Below are 8,726 nucleotides of genomic sequence, written 5' to 3' on the forward strand. Positions count from 1 at the left end.
ACTTTGCAAAATTATAAACTGCGCTTTTCACATTTATTCCTTTTACATCCCTAGTGAATTTCTTCAGGGCTACATTTTCAAGGTCTCAATTTTAGGTCAGTGAAAGGGTTCTGTAACTCTGAAACACATTTTCAAGACACAGAAATAGTTCAGAACCAGAGATTTTGTGTGTGATTAACCTCTGTGGGTCATGTTCCCTTTATGGACCTAGGAGAGGCTGAGAGAAATTAAATATGGATTGACTAACCACTTTCTTCAGTTCTTTCTTTGAGGGACTTATTTATCAAATAGGATTTAATAAAGCAGTCTTTTTATACAACAAGTATGGTGGCAAAATTCCTCTTCCTGAAAATAGCCATTAATAGAAAAGGAATAAAAATGATGTGCAATTCTGGTCCTAATTTTCTCTAACTGGTGAAATCTTCAAACTCGTTCCTTATTTTTCTCAAAAGAACACAGTGCTTAGTCTTAATATCAGGGGCAATTAGAAAAGTTAAGGAATGTAGAATCAAAGTCATGAAACTAAAAGTAATTTGAGCTGAGAATTCAGTGAACATTAGCTATAATGATTTTATTAAGATTATAATTAATGAAACATTATTATCAATAATGTGGGTGTACAAAATTACATATTGGGAAAGAACTGTTTTTCTCAGAGGAAAAGAAAAAGAAAAGTGTATTGAAAAATAATGTGGCTTTAAATTTGATATCATGTTTCTTCAATATTCTGAATCTGTCAGAAGCAACCACACGAATTAATAAAGAAGAAAAAGCACATACTATGGCCCTCTCCTGTTTTGAAGTTTTAAACTCTGAAATTTCTGGAAGAGAAAAACTATACTACACATTCAGGAAAAACTGATGAAATCCGTGTTTCATGAGTAGCAAGAAAAAGGAGATTTTAAGTATGAGAAAGAAGCACATGAATTTATACCCACACATACTTGCACACACATATAACCACTGACGCAAATACTAGAGTTGTGTAGCTTAAAAAACGTCAAATCTTTTTTTTCCTTATGGAAATTTGGAGACTAAAAATAAAAGCTAAAAAATTGCAATTAGTGAGTGGGTGGCTACTAGGACAAAAAAAATTAAAACTGAAACCTTGAATAGCTGGAATTCGCACAAATATGATGGTTTGATGATATTCTCTCCCTTTCCTTCAGGATGATATGCCTGTTCCAAAATTTTTCATGACTGAAACTCAGTGACAAATGGGTAAATCTAATAGGGTATGACTTGATCCAAAAAAATTACGGCTAAATCACAGTGTTTGTGCCAAATGTTTAAAGGCTGCATATAAAACAAATATTCTAAAATGTAGGATATTTTCCATAATTATGAAAAAGTTGAACTATTTCCAGGTATAGAAAGAATAAAATAAAGAACAATAAAAAAACGCTTTGTTTTGCAACTATGTTTGTGGTCCCTTTTTTGAGGACCAAAAGAATAAAAAGATAAAGGGTAAAAGTCAAAACTCAATACATGTAGTTGATTCATTGCGTACAATTTAGATGCTTTTGGAATTTTAATTAATCCATTAAATTTTAATCAATCACTTAAATTAATCAAGTAAAATTAAAGATGATCAACTTCAGGCAGGGACTTAATCTAAATCCTACACAACATTTTTCACTTTGAGACATACTAAAAAGTCATGGAATGAAATGACTTCAAAGGATGGACTTCAATGGATGCTGTGCTAGTTTAGTATCCAATTGGAGAACCATAAGGGAAGTAATGTAGAGTCCAAATCCCTGGTGTTAGGTTTTGTGAAATTTAATAAAGAGAAACCTCACTAAAATGGAGTTGGAAGGCCAGAAGGGAGTGTTCTCACTCCCCATCACTTGTCATCATTGCAGAACCAATAGAAAGGGACAGGACCTTGCATTTTCTACAGGAGGAAGCTTATGCTTTATTACCCCAGCAGGAGGAAGAAAGATTTTCTCTTTATCTAGCAATAGCCCAGTTAATGAGAAACTATCACAACTCAGCCAATGCAAAGCCCCTGCACTTTGAACACCCAATTTATTCCAATGGACTTCTTGTTTATAACAGCCCCTCCTATCATCCCCCGTCCTCTATAAAAGAGGGCTCTCTCCTTTGTTCTCTGGACTTGCCTATGGTTTTGCCATAGCTTGCATGTCACCAATTGCAATTCTCTGCCCTTCCCAAATAAACCTATTCCTGCTGGTAAATGACCTCACAGTTTTACTTTTAAGATTAACAGTTTACAAACTAAAAAAATATAATTTTTGTTTTAAACACCCTGTGTCCGGGGAGCATCTCTTTACTTGCTAAAAAGTTTGCTGCCCAAGGGCACCTGGGTGGATAGGTCATTAAGCAGCTGCCTTTGGCTCAGGTCATGATCCTAGGGTCCTGGGATCAAGCCTCACATCGGGCTCCCTGCTAGGCGGGAAGCCTGCTTCTCCCTCTCCCACTCCCCCAGCTTGTGTTCCCTCTCTCGTTGTGTCTCTCTCTGTGAAATAAATAAATAAAATCTTTAAAAAAAAAAGAGTTCACTGCCCAATTCATGAATAGCTTAATAAAGTCAATTACATCTTTAAAAAAATAAAAAATAAACACACTGTGTTTAATTAAAAACTCTTCTTCACCCCCACCTTCTGTGTCCCCATTTCTAATAATTATCATCTTGATTCAAGTAAGGTTACCTACTCATCACTTTTTTTTTAATCTGCTCATGGCTTTTGATTTTTTTCATTCCTTAATGGTTAGCATAGAAATATTTTATTCTAATCTGCACGCCAAGCATGGCAAACCCAGTCATCATGACTCAGCAAGGAGATTCCAGGCTTCTTTTTTTTAAATGCTTTTCAAAATGTTAATTATTAATACAAAAGTAAATTTATTACTGTGTGATAAATATATATCTTGCTATATCTTGCTATACCAGCATGAGCAGATCACTTATAAATAATGCTTTATGTAAAAATAAATTAGAAATCTTTGTCATTTACTTACCAATTTAGTATCATTTCTCTTGGAACAAGTGCCAAAAGATTTTGAACAGCTTTCAGATGGTTGGATTAGTATTACATGTGATAGAAATACACATCTAATGAGATGGAAGAGATGTATTACGACACTTCTTGCCTATGTGTTCGTGTTCACAGCAAGATAGTTACCTTTAATCTGGTCTCTGGAGGTTTCATTTATTCCATATTGGAACTTTTACTACTTTCCTTGAAATTCTCTTCAATATTCTACTCACAAATTTAAAAGTTTTTATTCCTTTCATTCATCATAGTTCTTATCTGATGGCATTGGAAAACAGCAACTGTACTCTTTTGCTCTAAGCTATTATGGCATTAATTAATGTTATTTAATAGTTGATAACCTAATTTCATTCCTATAACGGACTCTGAAGTATTTTAAATTTCATGTTTCATTGTTCTTCCTTTAAATGCAAATTTTATTACTTCATTGGATATCAAGAGATGAAAGAACCTACTAAAATCGATTAAATACCCATTCAGGAAATTTATCAGATGTATTTGTTTCTTGTTCTTTCAAGTATTGTAAATTATAAACCAGTCTGACTATAGAGATCCTGAGTCCATCATGCCTCAGAAAATTCTCTATTTCCAGGTAATAAAGTCTACTCTACTAAAAGTACAGAGTTGATTATTTTAAAACAAATCTACGGAATTTTCTTGTCATTTTCTCAAGCCTGGCTAGATTGGGATTTATACTTTCAGTGATGTCCCATTTTGTTCTAATAACTTAATCATTGTGCTGTGAATGTTGGTCCATATATACTTTTCTTTTCTATGGCTACTTTCTTGCCTATAGAATAAAGTCTGAATTCCTCAGACTAGCAACTTCTGTTGCGCTCTGTCTTCTCCTTTTAGTTAACATCATCCACAAATAATCTCTCTACTTACACTTTTCATTCCTTCCAAAGAATCCATCTCATTGCTTCCACTTCTGCTCCCCCCATCAATTTCCTCTCTTCACTATAATATGGTCTCTTGTTCTCTTGTCCTGACTCCCCGCCAACCAATGCATACAATCATTTCCTAAAACTGTTTTTGCTAAAGCTATCCCTAACTTCCCAATTGCCAAATTCAGTGAATGTTTTCAAATTTCTTAGATTATTGGCTTTATGCCCTTCAAAAAATTCATTTGTCTGGCTATCACAAATCTCCTCTTGGATCTTGTCTATTTTTTCCCCCTGTCTTCTCTTTCATCTTTCATCTGCTTCTTTAACCCTCAGGCACTTAACCCAGACCAGTTCCTCTGTTTCAAAGTCCCTTTGCCTCTACTTTTTTTTTTTTTTGCCTTATAACAATCCATTCTTCCTGTCCCCCCTTTAAAAGCCACTACTTTAAATAGACCTCCCAGACTAGAGCTAATTCCCTTGGTTTACATTCTCAATGATGTGATCCTGCAATTTTACCTTATAGTTCTTACCACAGCTGCAATTAAATAGTTATCTTTGTCATTTGTCTTCCTTTTCTGGCCTGGCACTCATCTTTAAAGTGATAACACCAAAGTCTAGCACAGGGCCTGGTATGTAGCAATGACTCAATGAGTAATTTTTTAATGGATTTTAGTAAATGGTTTTCTCTTCCTCTCCACACCTATCAAATGGTGTTTCTCAGTGTTCTATCCTTTACCCACTGGACTGCCTGTATTGCACACTAGGTAGTCCCACCCACTCACTCAGCTTACTTTACAAATTTTCTATAAATGATGACAAGATTGATATTGCTAGTCCAGAGAAGCTTCCTGCTGGACAGCTCTACCTGGATTTGTCATAGGTATTGCAGAACCAAACTAAAATGAAGTCATTTATGTCAGGGACAAAATGGGAGATAGTCAACACAGGTGCATAAAGGAAACTTGAACTAACCTTACAGGAATTTACAGCTCTTCTCAGAAATCAGCAAAGAACACCAGCCAATCCCCAAATGCCAAGTCTGCTCAGGTAGTCTCTGGACTTTCTCGTTCCCCTGATTCAGCTACCCTGATCCAAACAGGTAAGAAGACCAGTAGGCAACCAAACAGCTAAAAAAGCCAAATAATTTCTCCATTTATTCCATAAATATCCCTTAGCCTGTGAGCATCTAGGTACTCATTACTCCCGTGGCTTTGAGTTTCAAAAGCCTTCCAATAAACTCATCTTTCTGCTTTGTTTAATTTTTGTGCAGAGTTTGGTATTGGGCAGTATTCAAATTCCATATAACTAAAACTTACTGAGCACATAACCTTCCTTCCCCAGCACCCATCCCGAAAAGCATGTTCTACTTCAGCTGCCAACTACAAACATTTCCTTCTACCTCCCACTCACCTTTATATTTCTACTAGTTAACAAATATAACAAATCTTGACTTCCTCTCCTCTCCTCCCCAACATGTAAAGGGACATCAAGTCCAGCTAACTAAGCTTGATTTTTTTTTTCAGCTGGATCCTTTAACATGTCCTGACTATAATTTGCACTAATCATGTATTCACTGTAGTAGTGAAACACCTTCCAAAGCGGGTTTCTCTTTACCCCAGTCTTGTTAACCTTAATTTTTTCTTCTTCTGCCATGCAAATGACCTATCCAAAGCTCAAATCTGAGGATACCACTCAATTACTTAGAAAATGTTCATACATCATCATCATCTACAGGCTAAATTCAATAGGGTCATCATGCTTTAAAGGTCTTTAATCATTGCCTTGGCTTTGTTTTTGGAGATCTCCAAATTCTATATTTTGCTCTGACAACATTAAACCACTTACAGTTCTATCATACATGATGTTGCTTGTTCCTTGACCTTGCTGTACATTGTGCTGGAAAAGCTAATGTATCCCCGCCTTCCACCTGGCTAACTCCTGTTCATCCATTAGGGCTCAAGCCAGGCATCACTTCATACAAGAAGCAAACGTGATTTCCCCTCTTTCAACCACACAGCCTAGGTCTGTTGCCTTTCTCCCTTCTTAGGTAACATGCACTGCCTCTTTCATTCAATGTATCATATCGTATTTGCAACACTGCAATATAGTACTCCTTATAAAAGCAAAGACTATGTCTTTATTTGTATTCCTGACAACTTTACTCATTGCTGGCATATAGCATGCACTCAATGACTGTTTTTTGAATACATGAATACAAGTATTTAGGAATGAAAATATACTGACTAGGGTCTAAGATTTAAAACTGACCACTAATGCTAAATTAAAAAGTATATATACAACTAGAGTCCTATTCTCTAGTCTGTCACTAATACCTTTATGTGGAGAGACAACTAACTGTATTTTAATGCTGGTTCATATAACTAATTAATTCTGTCATGTATCCATCTGTTTTTATGATAGCTTCTCTTTGGTGCATTCATTACTTATCAAGGGGAATGCTTTTACTTAGTATGAAAAATAACTACAAAAACAAGTATAGAGGCTTAAATTTGTAAGGGGTACTTGGTTGGAGTAATCATTATTTTTTTTATCGGAATTGTTCATTTAAATCTTCAATGTTTAAAAGTTAAGCCTCTGGCTTTGGGGAGTATAACTTATGTTTTGGGTTTTTTTTTTTTTTAATTTTGTCTCTTTCAGCTACTTTGCAAGTAAAAAATTATTGCGTAAAAAAATTATTGGTTAGTGTTTATCTCTTAAATAGTTTAGAAAGCTTTAAACAGTATGTTGTATTCCAAGAAAGGTAAGTTGGATGCTTTATTGACTTCATGGAACAGTTTACATAATGAGATGTTGAGGTTGGTAAAGAGGATTTTTTTTTAATATGGAAAGGAACTGGAATATGATACTTTAGCTACTGTTTTATTCATGACTATATCCATCAATGACATTTGATTAGAATACAAAAGTGAATCATAATGAAACCCTAAAAATAAAATACCTAAAACTTATTATTATAATAGTATTGATTGATTCACTTCCTCTTTGAATGCTAGCTGATCCATAATGTTTTCCATTTGAAGTTCCTCCGTGAAGTTCAACATATCAATATTTTAAACAGTGTCACATTAGCCAATCAAGTGCTTCAAAAATGTTGGCCTACCAATTTCATTAGTAAATTTCAATGAAGAAACAAACAAGACTAACACTAATTACCAAAACATGTCCCCAAGAGAAGGCTGTTTTCCAGGAGGAGACAATCTAATAGAATACAAGTCATGAAATATTCTGAGAAGCGTCAATGATTTTCTATTCTGAATAATAAATGTCATTGCTAAATTAAGGCTTGAGACAGCCATCTGAAAACTCCAATTCTCTTCTTTCATCCTCGGTTTTCTTTCTAATTTTTGTGCAGTGGGAAGAGTTTACTCTCAATTTCTTCCTCCCTAAAAGGAAGAAAACAATGCCTACCTTATAGGTTTGTGTAAGTACTGGAGATGAGGAGTGTAAATGGAGGCTATAATAATATAATTGTTGACATGCTCAGACTATAACTGCTCCTTGAGGGAAAGTTCTGTTTTCTGTATTTCTGTTGTACTCCACAGAGTGCTTTCTAGAAGTTATTCTAGGGAATTTGATATAGCCAGCATTTGCTCTTGGGATGACCTTGCCCAACTTAGAAACAAAGTGCTACTGCTTACTTGTTGCCAATGTTATCTGGCATTGCCATTAGCAATGAGATAAGCACATTAATTTGAATAATGGAATCAAGGTAAGTAAGGTCTAGAGGAGGGTGACCAACCATCCTAGCTTGCCCTGAATCAAGTGGTTCCTAGGACACAGGATATTCATTGCTAAAACCAGGAAAGTCTGAGGAAACCAAGATGAATTGGACATCCTATCATATAGGCCATGGCTTTTGTTTTGTTAACTAGTGTATACCCAGAGTCTTAAACAGTGCCTGGACTTAAGAAGGTTTCTCAATTCTTAACTCACTATGCAAATTAATCCATTCTAACCTAAAAATAATCTAGCCATGTTTTCTCCTTATACTGCTTCCTTTTTTTCTCTTTCCCAGTGTTTTGTTTTCTTTCTTTTTATTCTGCTTAGGGCTTCAAAATATTAATAGTTCTACCTAGAGACAAATACACAATTCAGGGAAAATTTGGTATATTAGTTAAAATACACTCACCATTCTTTCAAGGCTCAACAAATAAGAAAACAGATGAAAACACTTTCTAAGCTATAAAGCACACAATTTTTATTTTTGAATTACCTTAGGATTACTTAATGGTATCCCACTAATTTCCACAAGCCCCCTTTATTTCTGACATTAATTGTGGATCTTTACTCCTGAACGTCAGTGCTTCCTCTGATTACTAAAATGGCTTTTAAATACCTATTACAAATCACTCTCAAAATTTGTTATAGAGTTTTACAAGAGTTTAATGATGATGTCAATAAGTTGAAATCATGTTGGCCAATAAATGAGATTTTTATCTCATTAGCATATACTTTCTGATGAATAATCAATATATATTGGCATTTGTCTTTGATAGGAAGTATGGTAACAGTTTGTGTTTATAAAATTATAGATTAGATAGATAAACTACATATATATAATTATTTTATATATTCTGCAGCTTTTTAAGCATTTTTCAATACTGCAAAATTCCTGGTTTTCTTCCACTTTTCTTGGAGGTAGAAATTAAAAGAGGTACCACTCCTACAAAGCCTAGGAAATAATGTATTCACCTTCAGTTGTCCCCAGTATTGTTAGGGATGAACTCCAGATCATGTAACTAAATGCTGTGTAGAAGTGACAGATTCTGATTTTAGAGTATTTCTGGAGAGCTTGAAC

Source organism: Zalophus californianus, chromosome 11, assembly GCF_009762305.2.
Source record: "Zalophus californianus isolate mZalCal1 chromosome 11, mZalCal1.pri.v2, whole genome shotgun sequence".
Lineage (NCBI taxonomy): Eukaryota > Metazoa > Chordata > Mammalia > Carnivora > Otariidae > Zalophus > Zalophus californianus.